We start from the raw sequence: 19,575 nt of genomic DNA, 5'->3' as shown, positions 1-19,575 counted from the left end.
GTCCTGTACACTTTGTACAAAATAGGGGATAAGACGATTTGGAAGTTTGGAGCAAAATCCTTAAAAGGTGCATATTCATTAATGCAGTGATCAACTTTTTTTTTTTTTTTACTAATCTAAAAGAAAACAAATGCAAAGATTTAACTACAAATGGGTGTTCATGGAGGCATAATTTACTAAAGCAAAAAAATTGAAAGGCACACATGAGGCTAACAACAAGCATAATTAATTTTTTTGTTTATTTCCATGAGGTGGAATACTATAGGGTCATTAAAAAACAAAGGTATATATTTATATTTATTGGTAGTCAAAGATATGGATATATTATACATTGAAAACACTAGGCATCAAATCAGCACATAGTTATGCTCCTATTAAAAAAAGTGTGTGTGAAGGCATGTATAGGAAAATATGTAGAATGTTTTGCATCAAGATTATTTTAAATGAGAATCTTTTTTTTCAAATTTCAGAATATTAGAGAGTATACATGTTTTGTTTACATACTTTGTTTTTGTAGAGATTGAGTCAAAGTTATAAGTGTGCCCTTCATCCAGATAGTGTTCCCTGTACCAAATATGTGTGAATTTACCCATTCTCTCCTTCTCCTCCACCCAGCTTGATTTTTATTTAGATTTACTTCCACATGTGCACTTTTCAGTGTTAAATGATTAGTTACAATTTAGTATTGAGCACATGTGTTTGTTTCTCCATTCTGGTGATGTTTCACTTAGAAGAATGGTTTCCAGTTCCCTCCAGGTTGCCACAAAAGATATTAGATCATCATTTTTTATGACTGCATAGTACTCCATGGTGTGCATGTACTACATTTTATTAATCCATTCATGTGTTCATGGACACGGGTATTTCCCAATCTTTGCAACTGTGAATCGTGCTGCTATAAACATTCAAGTGCAGGTATCCTTTTTATAAAATGACCTTTTCTTCCTTTATGTATATGTCCAGCAATGGGATTGCTAGATCAAATGTTAGGTCTACTTTAAGTTCTTTGAGGTATCTCCACACAATCTTGCATAATGGTTGCACTAGTTTGCAGTCCCACCAACAGTGCATAAGAGTTCCTTTCTCTCCATATCCATGCCAGCATCTGTTGTTTTGGAACTTTTTAATATGAATTTTTCTCATTAGAGTCAGGTGATATTTCATTGTTATTTTTATTTGCATTCTCCTAATGATTAGAGCATTTTTTTCATGAGTTTTGTTGGCCCTTAGTACACTTTCATTTGAAAAGTGTCTGTTCAGGTCTTTTGCCCACTTATTTTTTGACTTAGTTAAGGTTTTTAATTAATGTTGGTTCCCTTTCCTTTGGTTTTCTTTAAAGATGCAGCACATCTTTTCCATAATCAGGTTTAAGGTGACATGATTTAGCTGCACCACAGCTAAATTTCCTCCAAACCTAACAAACTATACATGTCTGTCTGTTACTAACAAAACTTTCATTATTTATCTACAAAAATAGGGATAATAGTATAACATTATCTACTTTGACAAAAATAGATAACAGTATCCACTTTGTAGGGATGGAGCCATGAGTATTAAACAAGGTAACATGTTAAGTGTGTAACATACTTTTTAATGGGGGTTTGATTGTTTTTTGCTGATTTGCTTGGGTTCTTTGCGTATTCTGGTTATCAGTCAGAAGTATAGGATATGAATATTTTCTACCATTCTGTGCATTGTCTATTTGCTGTTTTGATTGTGTCCTTGGCTGTGCAGCTGCTGTTTTTCAAGGACCAATGATCATCAGTTGTCCAGGTAACAAAAAATTATGCTTCCAAAATATCTTGATGTCAATTCTACACAAAGAGCAGTTGAGTTGTCCTACATGTGCAATTCATAGGAAAAGCCCTTTTCTGTGTGAAGAAGCTTTTTAATTTGATTAGGTCCCATTTATTTATTTTGGTTGTTGCTATGACTCCTTTTGGAGTCTTCTTCATGAATTCTTTGCATAGGCTAATATATAAGAGTTTTTCCAAAATTTTCTTCCAGGATTCTTATACTTTCCTATAGGACAAACCTGCCTTAGGTTTAAATGTTTTCTCAATCTTGAGTCAATTTTTGTGAGTGGTGAGAGGGGTAATCCCAGCATAAAGGTGATACCAAAACCTACCTTCGGACAAGATGTCACACAGGATGTCATTTTCTCTTGCAGGTGTCTGCAAAGATCTCCTGGTTAGTACTGCTCATGTCTTGAGGATCCAATACCATGTTTGGTGTTTCTAGGAAACCAACATACTATCCTTGACTGCAAGGTTCAGATAACATGGAACTTGAAAAATGAGATTAGGCAGCAGGTTTTAAAATACTGAAATGGACTGATTAGCTCGTTCATTGTCATGTGTCTTAAGATGGAAGATACTGTGAGTGCTTTACTTGCAGTCTCAGAATTGTTGGCCCAGAAAATATTTTACAGATGGTAGCATTTTTTATTTATTTAAATTTAATATGAGGGTACAGATGATTAGGTTACATTGTTTGCACTTGTTAGGTATGGTCCAAGTTGGAGTTGTGCCTCTCCCCCAGGAGATGTGCCATATACCCTTACACTGTACCAGTTAGGTAAGAGCACACCAATCCTCCTCCCTCCTCCTTTCTCCCTCATCCCTCCCTTGATTTGTGTTTAATTGTGTTTTTCTCTTGTGTGGGAATATATTTGTCCTTCTACTAGTTTCATATTAGTGTTGAGTACATTGGATACTTGTTTTTCCATTCGTGTGATACTTTATTAAGGAGAATGTTCTCTAACTCCATCCAAGTTAATACAAAAGATGTAAAGTTTCTATCTTTTTATGGCTAAATAGTATTCTATCATATATGTCTACCACAGTTTATTAATCCATTCATGGGCTGATAGTCTCTTGAGTTGATTTACCACTTAGAAATTGTGAGTTGAGCTGCAATAAACATTCTAGTGCAAATGTTCTTATGGCAAAATGCTTTTTTTTTTTTCTTCTGGATAGAAACCTAATAATTGGATTATGGGTTCAAATGGATGGTCTACTTTTAGTTTTTTCAGGATTCTTCATACTTCTTTATGGGTTAGCATTTAGTGTAGACCAGCATTTCTGAGGATCTGCTGGCAACATCCTGGATTCCTCGCCCCCTTGCCCTGTACTGATGACAGTATCTGCAGGACACTGCCAGGGGTCAGGAATGTTCAGCAATTTAGATGTAGATATATGAGTCACATGCTAGAAAAGGCTCAAAGGTTGAAATTGCATAGTTAAGATATAGATTAGCAGTATAGAATAGAGAAGTTAAAGTTCACCCCCAAAACATTGTAACCATTTCTTTTTCACTTTATAATCTTATGATATTCTCTTCTGTTTTTCTACCCTTTATTTCCTCAATTCACTAACATTGTAAAACTTCTTTGTTTTTTGGCAATGTGGTTAGAAGCTTCTTTCTATCTAGAATCAATTTTTTATGTTCCACACATCTTGCACATTTTTCTTGGTTCAACAAAAGACCCTTAGGTTTTTATTTGGGATGGCACTTTCTTGCTACCTGCTTGGTTAGCTGCTCACCTCTCTGAGTCTCATCAGTTATTTCTTTGAAAATAATTGAGTCTAAGAGTTTACTTTTCATGCTATGTCCTTGCAGTTCCATTCCCAGGAGCAGAATGACAACATTCTTCTTTCCAAAGAAGCTGTATTAGTTTGCAATCCCACCAACAATGTAAAAGTGTTCCCTTTTCTCCACACCCTCACCAGCATCTGCAGCTTTGTAACTTTGTACTGTGGGCTATTCTCACTGGGGTTAGGTGATATCTCAGGGTGGTTTTGATTTGCATTTCTCTGATGATTAGGGATGATGAGCATTTTTTACTGTGTTTGTTGACCATTCATCTGTCTTCTTTGGAGAAAGTTCTATTCATATCTCTTGCCCACTGATAGATGGGATAGTTTACTCTTTTTTGTTAATTAATTTGATTTCTCTATAGATTCTGGTTATCAAGCATTTGTTAGATTCATAACACACAAATATCTTTTTCCATACTGAAGGTCATCTGTTTGCTTTAATTGTTGTGTCTTTAGCTGTGCAGAAGTTTTTTAGCTTAATTAAGTCTCATTTATTTATGGTACATTAGGTTGTTTTTGTTGTTGTTATTGCCAATGGAGTCAAATGGAATCATTATACATTTTTTAAACATTTTATGTCTCATATTTAAAACTTTTATCAACTGTGAGTCAATTTTTGTAAGTGGTGAGAGGTGCAGGTCCAGTTTCAGTCTTTCACATGTGGTTATCCAGTTCTCTAAGCACCATTTGTTGAATAGAAATTCTTTTCCCTAGTGTATGCTCTTATTTGGCTTTTTAAAGATCAGATGGTGATATGAGGCTTATTTTATCTCTTATTTTTCTATTCTGTTCCATAGATCTATGTCTCTATTTTTGTGCCAATACCATACTGTTTTGATCATTATAGATCAGTAATATAATATGAAATTTGGTAAAGTGATGCCTCTGGATTTGTCTTTATTGTTAAGAATTTCCATGGCTATATGGTTGTGGTGTTTTTTTTTTTCCTAGTTCCATACAAAAGAACTATTTTTTTTGTAGTTTTTCAAAGTATGATTTTTTTTTTATTCTTTGATATTGGTATTTAAATGGGGGTTGCATTAAATCTATAGGTTGGTTTGGGTAGTATAGAAATTTTCATAATGTTGTTTCTTCCAAGCCAAGAACATGGTATGTTCTTCCACTTGTTAATATCTATGGCTATTTCTATTCTCAGGGTTTCATAGTTCTCTCTGTAGATATCCTTCATCTCCTTTGGTAGATATATTCCCACGTATTTTTTTTTCCTTTGAAGATACAGTTAAGGGTATTATGTCCTTGATTTGCTTCTTAACTTGACTGTTATGAGTGTATACAAAGGCAGCTGATTTGCAGACATTGATTTTATACCCTGAGACGTTACTGTATTTCTTAATCACTCCAGGAGTCTTGTGGTTGAATCTCTGTGGTTTTCTATGTATGAGATCATACCATTACCAAAGAGTAAGCGTTTAACCTCCTGTGCCCCCATTTGGATACCCTTTATATCCTTCTCTTGTCTGATTGCATTGGCTAGAATTTCCAGAATTTGTTGAATATTAGTGAGAATAGTGGACATCCTGGTCTTGTTTCAGTTTTATTCCATTCAGTATGATATTGACTGTGAGTTTGTCCTTGATGGCTTCTATCAGTCTAAGAAATGTCCCATCTATGTCTATTTTCTTAAGCGTTCTTATTAGAAAAATATGCTAAATTTTATTGAAGGCTTTATCTGCATCTATTGAGAGGATCATATGGTCTGTGTTTTTGCTTGTATTTATATGGCAAATTACATTTATGGTTTTATGTATGTCAAACCAACCTTGTATCCCTGGGATAAAGCCTACTTGATTATGATGTATAAATTTTTTAATGTGTAGCTATATTCTTTTTGCTAGGATTTTACTGACTATGTTTGCTTCATTAGTCAAATTCCTTTTGGTGGGGTCCTTTCTTGTTTTTTTCTTTGGTATCAAGGAATGTTTGATTTATAGAATGTGTTTTAGAATAGGTTTTATGGTACAAGGTCTTCTTTGAAGGCTTGATAGAATGCTGATGTGAAGCAGTGTGGTCCCGAAGTCTTTTGCTGTTTTTGTTGGGAGTTTTTTTACTGTTGCTGTAATATGAGTGCTCAATATTGGTCTATTTGAAAGATCTATTTCTTCCTGGTTAAGACTAGGGAGGTTATGTGATTCCAGGTATTGGTCCATTTTTTCCACATTGCCAAATTTCTGGGCATAAAGTTTTTTGTAGTAATCAGAGATGATCTTTTGTATCTCTATGGTATGTGTTGTTACTTCCCCCTTTTTGGTTTCCGATTGAGGTTATTAAGGATCTTATATTTCTGTTTCTATTTAATGTGGCCAAAGGTTTATCAACTTTGTTTATCTTTTTGAAGAACTATCTTTTTTTATTAATTTTCTGAATTATTCCTTTGTTTTCACTTTTTTTAATTTCTGATTTGATTTTGGTTATTTATTTTCTTCTGCTAGGCTTGGGTTCACTTTCCAGTTCTTTGAGGTGGTACATTAAGTTGTTTATGTGTGCTCTTTTTCTTTTTTTTTTTTTAATGTGGGCATCTAATGTGATAAATTTCCCTCTGAGGACTGTTTTTGGAGTATCCCACAAGTTTTAACAGCTTGTAGCTTCATTGTCATTATGTTAGAGGAATCTGATGATTTCCTTCTTTATCTCCTCCTTGACACAGTTGTTATTCAGCATAATATTGTTTGATTTCCACAACTTTGTATGGGGATGAAGGTTTTTGTTGGAGTTGAGTTATATCTTTATTCCCTGATGGTCTGAACATGTACAAGATATAACTTCTATTCTTTTAGATATGTTGAGTTTTGATTTGTGTTCTAGGATGCAGTCAATTTTAGACTATGATCCATGAGCTAGTGAGAAGAATGTATACTCAATAGTTTTAGGGTGGTATGTTCTCTATATGCCTATTAAGCCTAATTTTTCTAGTGTCTTGTTTAAGTCCCTTGTTACTTTGTTTACTTTCTGTTTAGAGGATCTGTCCAGTTTTGTCAGTGGGGTATTGAAATCACCAGAAATTATGGTATTGTAAGATATCATATTGTTCACGCTGGTTAGGATTCATTTTAAATCTTGGAGCATTTAACTTGGGTGCATATATACTTAGAATTGATATGTCTTCTTCTTGTATTTTTCCCTAGGGCTGGAGGATCTGCTTTCAAGATGACATATTAACAGGGATGGCAAAATAGTGGTAGCTGCCATTTGGGAACTCAGCTGGAGCTGTTGGCCAGGGGGTTCTTTCCTCTGAGGGCCCTTTGGGGGCTTCTTCACAGCACAGTAACTTGGTTCCAAGAAACTCAGGTATAAACTATAAGGTTTTTATAACCTAGTCACAAAAGTCCCCAAATATCAGTTTCACTGAATTTTATTGATCAAGCAAGTCATAAGGGCCAGCTCATGTTCAAGGGGCAGGGAATTAGACCCTGCCTTTTGATGGGAGAAATGGAGAATTTTTGGCTATCTATACTCTACCACACATGAAAACAGAAGTAATTTTTCCACTTAGTGAAGGCCTGATTCACTTTGATTTCCCATGACTCTCTCCTGGGATACTATGTTATCAATATAACTATTAACCAAATAAAGAAGCATAAGTTGACACCAGTGATTGTATGTCATAAGACCCTGAACATGTCCTAATCTTTCTAATCTTTTGGTCTTTGTTCTTGTTATACTCTCTGATTAGAATGCTTTTCCCTGTGTTGATGTCCTTTTTAATCATTCTTCAAAGCCCTGCTTGAGCCCTACATCCCCCAGATGGAATTCTTCTGTACATTATCCTATGCATCTGTTTTAACCATTATTACAGTCCACCTTTCTAGCACAGGGCCTTGTCCATGGTAAATTTGCAGCAAATATTCATTTAATAGATGAGTAAATGAGTGTTAGAGTTACTCGAATAGTTGTTTTCTTTACTTAACTTGTTGTCCCTGGCAGGTAGGCCCCACACTGTAGTAATATTGGTAGTCTTACTCCATTCTATGAGTAATAAAGAACTTGTAATTTTTTCTTTCTCTTTCTTTCTCTCCTTCTTTCTTTTTTCTTTCTTTCTTACTTTCTTTCTTTCTTTCTTTCTTTCTTTCTTTCTTTCTTTCTCCTTCATTCCTTCTTTCAATAATAGTGTGTCAAACACTATACTAGGCCCTATCCTCATTGAGCTTACATTCTAATGGAAGAATCACACAAGTAAACAAAGTGATTATAAACTGTGATATGTACAAACAAATAATGTAATTATAAACTGTGATAGCTGCTAAAAAATAAAAGCACAGTGTGCCATGAAAGAGAGTAACAATGGATAACATTTAACTAAGACCTAAAGAATGAGCCAGGAGCTAGCCATATGAAAAACAAGGTATTTGTAAAGATTTTACATAAGTGAATTCATTGCTATGGATGGGTATTAGTTCAAGCTTACCCATGATAATCACCTTTCCTGTTCTTCCAACTTTATTTCAGTTCATAAGTCAGCTGTTTTTAAAGAAAAACAGATTTAAGATAACTGCATTTATATGAAATGACATGATATATTTGCTTAAAAATAATCCCAAAGAGAATGGATAAGTTACAGGTGAAAGTAAATTGGTCATGAGTTGATAAACTGTTGATGCTGGATGATGGACTTATGGAGGTTCATTATGCTATTCAATATGCATTTCTATATTTTAGAGATTTTTCCATAATAAAACTTTTTAAATAACCCTGTTTGCTCAGATAGTCCCTCCATATTTTACCTAAGATTCTCAGTTATCAATTATGCAAAAAGATGGAAAGAGCTACAATAAACTACAAGGGAGGCAGAAAAGCAGTAGAGGATTCTAGATAAGAGTGTCTTTCTCTTAGATTCCTACACACTAAGATAATTTTAAAGTGGTGTTTGATGAATGTACAGAGACTACTAGCTCTCCTAAGCTATTATAGTGACAGAATCTCTAATCTTTACCTAGGTACATGACTAATCAGAATAAAACTACATTTCCCGGCCTACCTTATGCAATTTAAGGCTATGTGATAAAGTTCTAGTCTGTTGGATGTGAACAGAACTGATTTTTCAAACTTCCAGCTTGTGCCCTTGAAGGAAAGGAACACCTCTTCCTTTTGCCCCTTTCCACTGTCAGAAATAGCAACAGAGCTGTGGGCATGATGATAATATCTTGGGAAAACTAACCAAAAAGTAGTAAGAAGCTTAGACCCTGGACACAACCATAGAGCAAGGTCATCAAAACAGCCCAGACCTTTATGTGTAAGACAACTAAATTTCTCTGCTTTTTAAGTCCCTTTTATCTTGGGTGTCTTACATTTACACATACCTATACTAACACAGTGAATTAGATTACAAAGGAAGTAGAACTTGGGAATCTTAGTGTACAATGTATGTTTTTAGAGAAAGCTGCTTCTGTATCAGAAAATCTCAATGCAAAGCAATAAGAACATCTGCTAAAGAAAAACAAACAGCCTGCAAATATGCCATAAAAAGCGAAGAATACAACTACCAAATTAATTAAGAATGTCAACATGCAGGCATAGCCCAATATAGAACAAAGCTCATATGGTAAGCAAATTATAAATTTGGAAAATATATCTGCAACAAGGATAACAAATGAGTTTGTGACATTATTTACAAGGAGCACTTGAAAATTGAAGAAAATAATACAATTCAAATAAAACATGGGTAAAAGATATAAATATTCAATTTAGAGAAGCGCAAATACAAAGGCGTAGCAAACATATGGAAAGATACTCAAATTCACTAGTAGTCAGAAAAATGAAAAAAAAGTAACACAAATATAGCATATTATACCCAACAGACAGGGAACAATTTAAGGTGTGGCAGCAATTATTCTATTAGATGTTTTAGTTGAATCATTAATGGCCTTTTGATAAAAACAATCTGGCGGCAACTATAAAGTTAAAAATATTCGATCCCTTCTACTAAGCATCCTACTTCTCAGAAAATATGATGTGTATGTAAAAGCACCAATAAGGGGCAGCACCTGTGGCTCAGTGGGTAGGGCACCAACCCCATATACCAAGGGTGGTGGGTTCAAACCCGGCCCCAGCCAAACTGCAACAAAAAATAGCCAGGTGTTGTGGTGGGCACCTGTAGTCCCAGCTACTTGGGAAGCTGAGGCAAGAGAATTCCCTAAGCCCAGGAGTTGGAGGTTGCTGTGAGCTGTGACACCACAGCACTCTACTGAGGGCAATAAAATGAGACTCACTCTGTCTCTTTAAAAAAAAAGCACCAATACATAATGATATACATATAAAGGATGTTTATTGCAATATTGTCCTTAGTGGCAATTTTTTTAACAAATTGGTGCTCATCAATAGGGAAGTGATAGAATAAATTTAGGTACATCTACATTGACATCATGAAATATTATGTATATATCAAAAACAGAGAAGGAGCGAGCACACATGAGAACAAGAAAGCAAGAGGCACATCCCTTGGGGGCAGGACACAATTATGAGAGGGACTTTATCTAACAAATGCAATCAGTGTAACCTAATTCTTTATACTCTCAATGAATCCCAAACAATAAAAATAAATTAAAAGAAAGAAATTTATAATGGGGAAAAAAATAGAGACCAAGAGAGAAAGAAAATAGGAGCCGTATCACTTGACTTGGAGAGATTTCCATAGGATATTGAAGAGTGAAAAATGTAAGATGCAGAACTATATGACTCCATTTTTTCAAAATTAATAACTGATAAAACTGCATGTGTATATGTGTTCATGTATGATTACATGAGCATGGAGAAAGGTATGGAAGAATATATAGTAGGGTTTTTTAAAAAAACTTTTTATTTTAGAATATACCTATAGATTTACAGAACAATTGCAAGGACAGTTCAGAGAAGTCCCACACACCCAAAATCTGGTTTTCCTGATCATTAACATTTTTAGATTAGTATGACACATTTGTTACAATTAATAAACTTTATTAACTAAAGTCTATAATTAATTCATATTTCTATATGTGTTTCTTTATTAAGCTAAACACAAGTTTATATGGACATATCCAGTTCTAATCATCATATGGATCATTCAAGCCTCCTCTCCTTGCTTATCTATGAACTCACTCCAACAATGAAAATTCTGCTTCCCACCATCTAACAATTCCTTTACTTAGTTGCTCAATTCTAATAGACAAGTGTAACAGTATCAGAATTGTTAACCTGTACTTTCATGGGAACCGACTTTGTCCAGTAGAATATAATGCTTACTTATATGTGCAATTCATTCTGTCTTAGTTTTACCAATTTCATTCATTTCCAGAATTACTTAGGTCAGCACCTTTTTCTTTCATCCCCTTAATCAAGGTTGTTTCCCCCATTCGTAATACAGTAACATTGTTATCCTGTGATTTCTCCAACCTCCTAAATGTCTTTCTTTTAAACTTTGGATACATTAAGGTTCACTCTTTCTGCTATAAAATTCAATGTCTTTTGACGAATGCATGATGTCATGTACTCTTAAGTACAGTATAATATAGAATAGTTTCGCTGTCTTAGAGCACCCTCTGAGTTTACCTATTCAACCTTTTCTCCACTCCTCGGAACCGCTGGCAACCAGCTGTCATGTACCAGTACAAGCAAAAAAGACCTCTCATGACCCAGCATGTGTGGGGAGAATTGACCTGTGTGGAAATGGTGGGAAATTGAAAAATGAAGCCAGAAAGACAGGGAGAGGCAACGAAAGACAGGAGACACGAAATAGGATAGCATCAAGAGGGCTGACACAGCTGATGACTGCAGCCAGCCACTGAACCATGGAAACAGCTTTATTTATGCAGTATCTTAACAAGATTGCACAAATCTTAAGGGGTAGAGATCAACCTCAAAGAGGGAAAACTGCGTGCTTGCTGATAACAAGGAAAGTATGCATGGGCTATGTGACTTCTGACAGGTGAAAACAATGTTGTTAAAGGAGGAGTGTGGTTGGGGGTCACTCCTTGAGCATTTTCCAACCTGTGGGGGCCCTGCCAGCCACATCCCACTCCCACAATTAGCATTTTAGATCTTTCCTTCACTCCTCCTGAACCTCTGGCAACCACCAGTTTGCTGTCTCTATAGTTTACCTTTTCCAGAATATCATATAAGTGTAATCACACGGTATGTTACCTTTTTATAGTGACTTCCTTTCCTAAGCAAAATGCATTTAATATTCATCCATGCTGTTTCACAGCTTGATAGCTCTTTTCTTTTATTGTTCCATAATATTGTTTTATGGATATATTAGTTTGTTTACCCATTCACCTATTGAAGAACATCTTGGTTGCCTCCAGTTTGGGGTGATTATGAATAAAGCTGCTGTAAATATTAATTTTCAGGTTTTCATGTAGACATAAGTTTTCAAAACAGTTAGAAAAGCACCTAGAAGCATGATTTCTGGAGTTAGGTAAGTACCTAGGAGTGTTATTGCTGGATTGTGGTAAGATTATGTTTATCTTTGTAACAAACTGCCAAACTACCTTCCAAAGTGGATGTATCAATTTGCATCAAAACCAGCAGCCAGCGAAAGTTCTTCTTACTCTGTATACTAACCAGCATTTGGTATTATCAGTGTTTTGGATTTTAGCCATTTTTAATGAGTATGGAGTGATATCTCATTTATTGTTTCAGTTAGCAATTCCCTGATGACAAATAATTTGGAGCATTTTTTCCTATGCTTATTTGTGTGTCTTCTTTAGTGCTGTATCTCTTTAGATCTTTTGTTCATTTTTAAATTGGGTTGTTTTCTTATTGAATTTTAGGGGTTATTTCTATAATTTAGATACATGGCCTATATAAGGTGTGTGTTTTGCAAATATTTCCTTCCACTCTGTGGCTTTTCTTTTTATTCTCTTAACAGTATCTTTCACAGAAGTTTTAAGTTTTATGAAAATAAAAGGTTTTCTCTCATGTAGGCATGTAATTGTTCATCTACTAGTCTCATATTACTATTGATTACACTGGTTCCTTGCTTTCCCATTCTTATAATACATTACTTAGGAGGATGTTCTCCAAATCCATCCAGGTAAATGCAAAAAATGTAACATCTCTATCTTTCTTTATGGCTGAATAGTATTCCATGGTATACATATAAGGTTCAACTACAACTTGGACTTTACCTAACAAACCCAGACTATGTAACCTAATCATATGCACCCTTATATTAATCTGAATTTTGTTTTAAAAATGCAGGTCATAGAAACCTAAAAAAAAAAAGAAAAGGAAAGAAAAGTTCTCCAATTTTTCTCCCATGGATCATGCTTTTAGTGTTGTATTTAAAAACTGATCATCAAATTCAAGGTCACCTATGGTTGCTTCTAAAAGTATTATAGTTTGAATGTTATACTTATGTCTATGATACATTTGTACTCCATTTTTATTAAAGGTGTAAAGTTTATGTCTTTACACAGACTTTTATTTTACTTTTTATTTTAGTTTTTACATATGGACATTTAATTGGTCTGGCCTCATTTATTGAAAGACAATCCTTTCTATAATATATTCATATGCCTTTGCTACTTTATCAAAAATCATTTCACTGTATTTGTATGAGTCTATTTCTAGGCTCTCTTTTCTGTTTCCTTAATGTTTATTCTTTCTGTGATGTCTATGATTTTCTGTGATGTCTATTCTTTCACAAATTACGCTGTCTTGATTACTGTAGCTTTATCTTGAAATCAGGGAATATGAGTCTTTTGACTTTTTCTTTATCAGTATTATGTTAGCTTCGATATTATATATGTTTCCCATTCCACATGAACTTTAAAATCAGCTTGTTGATATCTAAAAAGTAGTTTTCAAGGATTATGCTTGGGATTATGTCAAATCTATTGATCAAGTAGGGAAGAATTGACAACTTAACAATATTGATACATGAATATGTAATCGCCCTCCATTACTTTGGAGGGTTTTATTTGGGGGGGTGGAATTTTTTTATTTCAAAAAATTAGGGGTAGCAGTTGAATTCTTTTACATATATATACTATCTATATGTATACATATAGATAGATAGATAATAGTGATAAAGTCTGAGCTTTTAGTATACACATCACCTGAGCAGAGAACATTGTACCCCAAAGGTAATTTTCAATTTTTCCCTCCCTCCTACCCTACCCCCTATAGAGTCTCCAATGTCCATGTTAATGGCTTGAATTCTCCACTGAAGGGGCACAGGTTGCCTGATTGGATAAAGAAAAACCAGAATCCATTCATATGCTGTCTACAGGAAACACAACTAACCTTGAAGGATAAATCAAGACTCAGGGCTAAGGAATGGAAAACAGTATTTCAAGCAAATGGAAATCAGAAGAAAGGAGGGGTTGCATCTTAGTTTGAAATTCAAGTAGATTTAAAGCAACTAACGTTAATAAAGACAAAGATGGTCACTTCATACTGGTGGAATGCAACAAGAGGAATTTCAATTCTAAATATTTATGCATCCAACTTAAATGCTTCCAGATTTATAAGACAGACCTTAATTAGTCTGAGCAATATGATATAACACCATAATAACTGTGGACTATAACAAGCCTCTAAGAGAACTTGACAGAACCTGTAAACAGAAACTAAACAAAGATACAAAGGACTTAAATGTGACCATAGAACAAATGTGCTTAATATACATATACAGAACACACCATCCCAAAGCTAAGAAATATACGTTCTTCTCACCAGCCCATGGAACATTCTCTAAAACAGATCATATCCTAGGACACAAAACCTCAATGACATTAAAAGAATTGAAATTATAGCTTGCATCTTCTCAGACAATAAGGTAATAAAGGTGGAATTAAACTCCAACAAAAATTTTTATTCCCACACAAAGGCATGTAAATGAAATAACCTTATGCTGAATGACAGTTGGGTCCAAGAAGAGATGAGAAAATTATTACAATCCTCAAACATAACTACAATGAATTTACAGGTCACCAAAACCTGAGATACTGCAAAAACAGTCCTAAGAGGGAAATTTATTTTATTAGATTCTTACAGCAACTGAAAAACAGAGAGTACATCAACAATCTAATTAATCATCTTAAGGAAATGTAAAATGAAGAGAAATCCAATCACAAACATAGCAGAAAAAATAACCAAAATTATATCTGAGATTAATGAAATTGAAAACAAAAGAGTTATTCAGAAAATCAATTAAACAAAAAGTTGCTACTTCAAAAAGATAAACAAAATTGATAAACCTTTGGCCACATTAACTAGAAACAGAAAAATAAGATCCCTAATAACCTCAATCAGAAATGAAAAAGGAAAAATAACAAGAGATACCACAGAGATAGATATAAGAGATTATATCTGACTGCTACGAGAAACTCTACACCCAAAATTTTGACAATGTGGAAGAAATGAACCAATACCAAGAATCACACCATAACCAGAAAGAAATAGATCTCTTGAATAGACCAATATTGAGCACTAATATTTTAAAAACTATTTAAAAACTTCCAAAAAAAAATCCTCTTCCAGATGACTTCACATGAGAATTCTATTAAACCTTCAATAAGTGCTTGTATGTATACTGTAGAACTTATTCCAAAACACTAAGAAGGAAGGAAGTTTTCCCAACACATATTATGAAGCAAATTCCATCTTGATACCGAAACCAGAAAAGGACTCAACTCAAAAAGGAGAGCTCCAGACCAATTTCATTAATGAATGTTGATGCAAAAATACTCAATGAAATCTTAGCCAATAGCTTACAGCTACACATTAAAAAAAATTATACATCACAATCAAGTAGGCTTCATCCCAGTGAGGCAAGGTTAGTTTAACTTATGCAAATCTACAAATGCAATTCACCATGTCAATAGAGGAAAAAACAAAGACCATATGATTCTCTCAATTGGATGAAGAAATCATAAAATTCAGCATCCTTTTCTAACAAGAACACTTAAGAATATAGGCATAGGTGGCATATTCCTTAAACTGATTAAAGCCATCTAAAATGGCAAACCCACAGCTAATATCATACTAAATGGAGTAAAATTGAAAGCTTTTCCACTTAGAACAGGAACCACACAAGGATGTCCTCTATCACCACTAATAGTATGCTTCCACTATAGTACTGGAAGTTCTAGCCAATGCAATCATGCAAAAGAAGGATATAAAGTGCATACAAATGGGGGCAGAGGAAGCCAAACTCTTGCTCTTTGCCAGTGGTATGATCTTATACTTAAAGAACCACAGAGACTCAACCAAAAGACTCTTGGAAGTGATCAAGAAATATGGTAACATCTCAGAGTATAAAATCAATGTCCACAAATCAGCTGCCTTTGTATAGGCCAAGAACAGCCAAGTCAAGAACCTAATGAAAGATGCAGATGTGGAGAGAAGGGAGCACTTTTATACTGTTTGTGGGGCTCTAAATTAATACAGCATCTTTGGAAAGAAGTATGGTGAATTCTCAAAGAACTCACATTAGACCTCCCATTTGATCTTGTAAATACTAGGCATCTACCCACAAGGAAAAAAAATCATTTTATCATAAGGACATTTGCACTAGATTGTTTATCACAGTTCAATTTGCAGTCACCAAGATGTGGAAACAACCTATATGCCCATCAACCCAGGAATGGATTAACAAACTGTGGTATGTGTATACCATGGAATACTAATCCACCATAAAAAGATGGTGACTTTACATCTTTTGTATTAACCTGGATGGTGTCCAAACACATTCTTCTTGGTAAAGTATCACAGGAATGGAAAAGCAAATATCCAATGTACTCAATACTAATGTGAAGCCAATATATGATCTAATACACTCCTACATAAGAGAAAATCTCAATTCAATTCAAGCTGGGGGTAAAGGGAACAAGGGAGAGGGAACAGTGGAGGAAATGAGGGGATTGTTGCACTTCCACCTAATGGGAACAATGTAAAAGTATATGGCACAACCTTTGGGTGTGGGACATAACTATAAGAGGGATTCCACCTAACAAATGCAAATATTATAACCTATTTGTTTGCACCCTCACATTAACCTGTATTTTTTAGAAAAGATTTTAAAAAGAAAAAGAAAAAATAGTACTTCACTTCATATGAAACCAGAAAAAAAACCAAATAGCCAATACAATTTTTAGAAATAAAAACAGGGATCATTCACAGGGGTTCCAGGGAAGATGGCTGACTAGTAGCAGTGCTCAGCAGAGGCTCCTGACCAGAGGGAGAAAATCCAGACAGAATAAGACTCTATGAAACCAAAGGCAGGGAGCTGAGCTAAGAAAGAAGTTTGGCAAGCTGTGATTCCAAGGAAGAGCATTCAAGAAAACAAATGATAGGTACAAAGCCTATCACCTAGAGAACAGGAGACCCCTCCCCCAAGCACAAGGCTCACATGGGCTCTCTGTAAGCAAGCCAGGGACAAAAGATGTCTCATTTTACCTCATTGGGGAGAGCCACTGAACACCAGGTCTCTTTCTCCAGGGAGGTCCCACTTGTGAACCTATACACCACCCCACCAAGCATAAAATTGAAGAAATATTTTCCCTGCACTTCCGAACTCCCAGTCCAACCTTCCCCCCTTGCATGGCAATTTGAAGTTCTGCCCCCTGCAGAGTCCAAACAATCTTATGCAAAAGAGAAAATCTGAAGGCCTCACATTACCTGACTTCAAATTATACTACAAGTCTATAGTAACCAAAACAGCATGATATTGGTATAAAAGTAGAGATATTGACTAATGGAACAGAATAGAGAATCCAGAAATAAAACCATATAACTACAACCAACTTAGCTTCAACCAAGCCAACAAAAACCTACACTGGGGAAATATTGCCCTTTTCAATGAATGGTGCAGGGAAAATTGGGTAGCCACATGCAGAAGAATGAAACAGGACCCTAATCTCTCACCGGATATAAAAATTAATTTGAGATGGATTAAAAACTTAAATTTAAGGTATGAATCCATAAAAATTCTAGAAGAAAATGTAGAAAAACCTTTTCTAGACATTGGCCTATGCAAAAGAATTTATAAGTAAGACCCCCAAGAATTTATGAATAAGACCCCCCAAAATTTATATAGTAACAGCATAAATAAATAAATTACATTCATTTAAATTACAAAGCTGCCTTACAGCAAAGGAAGTGATCAACAGAGTGAACAGGGAACCTACAGAATGGGAGAAATCATTTGCAAACTATTCATCTGATGAAGAACTAAATAAGTAGAATCTACAAAGAATTCGAACAAATCATAGAGAACAAAACAAACAACTTATCAAAAAGTGGACAAAAAACAGAATCTTTTCAAAAGAAGATAGACAAATGGCTAACTAACATGAGAAACTGCTCAACATCACTAATCATCGGGGAAATGCAAATTAAAGCAAATGCAAATTAAAACCAACAAAATGGTCATTATTAAAACGTCAGAAAACAAGAGATGTTTTCATAGACATAGTAAAAGGATGTTTACACAGCGTGGGTAAGACTGCAAACTGGTACAATCCCTATGGAAAACATTATGAAGATTCTTTAAGGAACTAAATGTAGACCTGTCATTCAATCCAGCAATCCCACTACTAGGTATCCACACAAAGGAAAATAAATAGTTTTCTTTAAGAAGACACCTACATTTGATGTTTGTCACAGCACAATTCACAATCCAAAGTGTGATATCAATCTAAGTGCCCATCAACTAACGAATGGGTAAAGAAAATGTATATATGTGCATATACACAATGAAGTACTACTCAGCCATTAAAAGGAATGAAATATCTTTTTCAGCAACTTGGATTGAACTGGAAACCATCTGCAGGAATGGAAAACAAACATGACACGTTCTTATTACTAAGTGGGAGCTAAATGATGGATATACGTGGGCACAAAGAGATGTGATGGACATTGCAAATGAAGAGGGGGGAGGACAGAGGGAGTTGTGATGACCAGACACCCTTGATTCCCCGCTAAGACCAGTGGGCAACAAGGCCCTACCCTTGAAAAGGAAACTCCTTCTAAACCCTTTAGTCCCAGCCCCCTCAAGGAGAAGCTTAAAGATAAGGAAAAGAGGAAGGGAGGGGTTGATGCCAGAGAACCCTCAGGGGAAAGGCCCACGTTCTTTGGAAACTTTCTCAACCACTTTGCACCCCTCTGAACTATGTGACCCCCATCTTGCGATCCATCAGTTAATGTACCTTATAACCCATGAGGTAATATGTACCCTCACCCTAATACTTTGTGACCCCTAAGCTGCACTGAGCTGTGCTAACTGCAATGATTGAGCTTCTGTAGGAGCTTGCTTGCTTCAATAAAGATACAGTATATAAACTCCTTGAATTCACTATTCGGGGCTGCTTGTTGGCCCCAACAACAGCCCCCTATAGGTGCGACTGCAGGTGTATTAAATTCCTAATAAATTCTTATTGATTAATTGCATCAGAAGTGGGGTCCGACTTTCTGTCTACTGCGCTGGATTACAATAGAGTGAGAGTTAAAAACTTACCTTTCAGGTACAATGACCACTGTCACAGTGATGGGCATGCTGAAAGCCATGACTTCAGCATTATACAGTATATCCATGTAATAAAAACATTTGTACCCGCTTAATATTTTAAAATTTCTTCTAAAAATTGACAAAAATGAACAGCCAAATGGAGTAAAAGGGAATTTTAAGCAAACACAAATTATTGTGGATACTATCAACTCTGTTCATTTCCTGTAAGTGAAGTATTCGTTACTGAATTCACAATGATAGGCAGTGTGGTATAGTGTTTGGGAACTCAGTCTTTAGAATCTGGGCTCAGCACCCATAGCTCAGCAGTTAGGGCACTGACCACATACACCAAGGCTGGTGGGTTTGAGCCTGGCCCAGGCCTGCCAAGCAACAATGACAACTACAGCAAAAAAAAAAAAAAAAAAAATAGCTGGCGTTCTGGAAAGCACCTGTCCTCTTAGCTTCTTGGGAGACTGAGGCAGGAGAATCACTTACACCCAGGAGTTAGAGGTTGCTGTGAGCTATGATGCC

The 19,575-nt window shown here is 35.3% G+C and overlaps 1 pseudogene; it reads right to left on the bottom strand.

The window, feature by feature from the left end:
- Window positions 1-1,746: 1,746 nt before the first annotated feature.
- On the bottom strand, window positions 1,747-1,872 carry LOC111727677 (annotated as a pseudogene).
- Window positions 1,873-19,575: the final 17,703 nt, after the last annotated feature.

Source organism: Otolemur garnettii, unplaced genomic scaffold (genome assembly GCF_000181295.1).
Source record: "Otolemur garnettii isolate 467f Iridium unplaced genomic scaffold, OtoGar3 scaffold00117, whole genome shotgun sequence".
NCBI lineage: Eukaryota > Metazoa > Chordata > Mammalia > Primates > Galagidae > Otolemur > Otolemur garnettii.
Note: the sequence above shows the minus strand (reverse complement) of the source record. Positions and strands in the feature narration are given on the sequence as shown.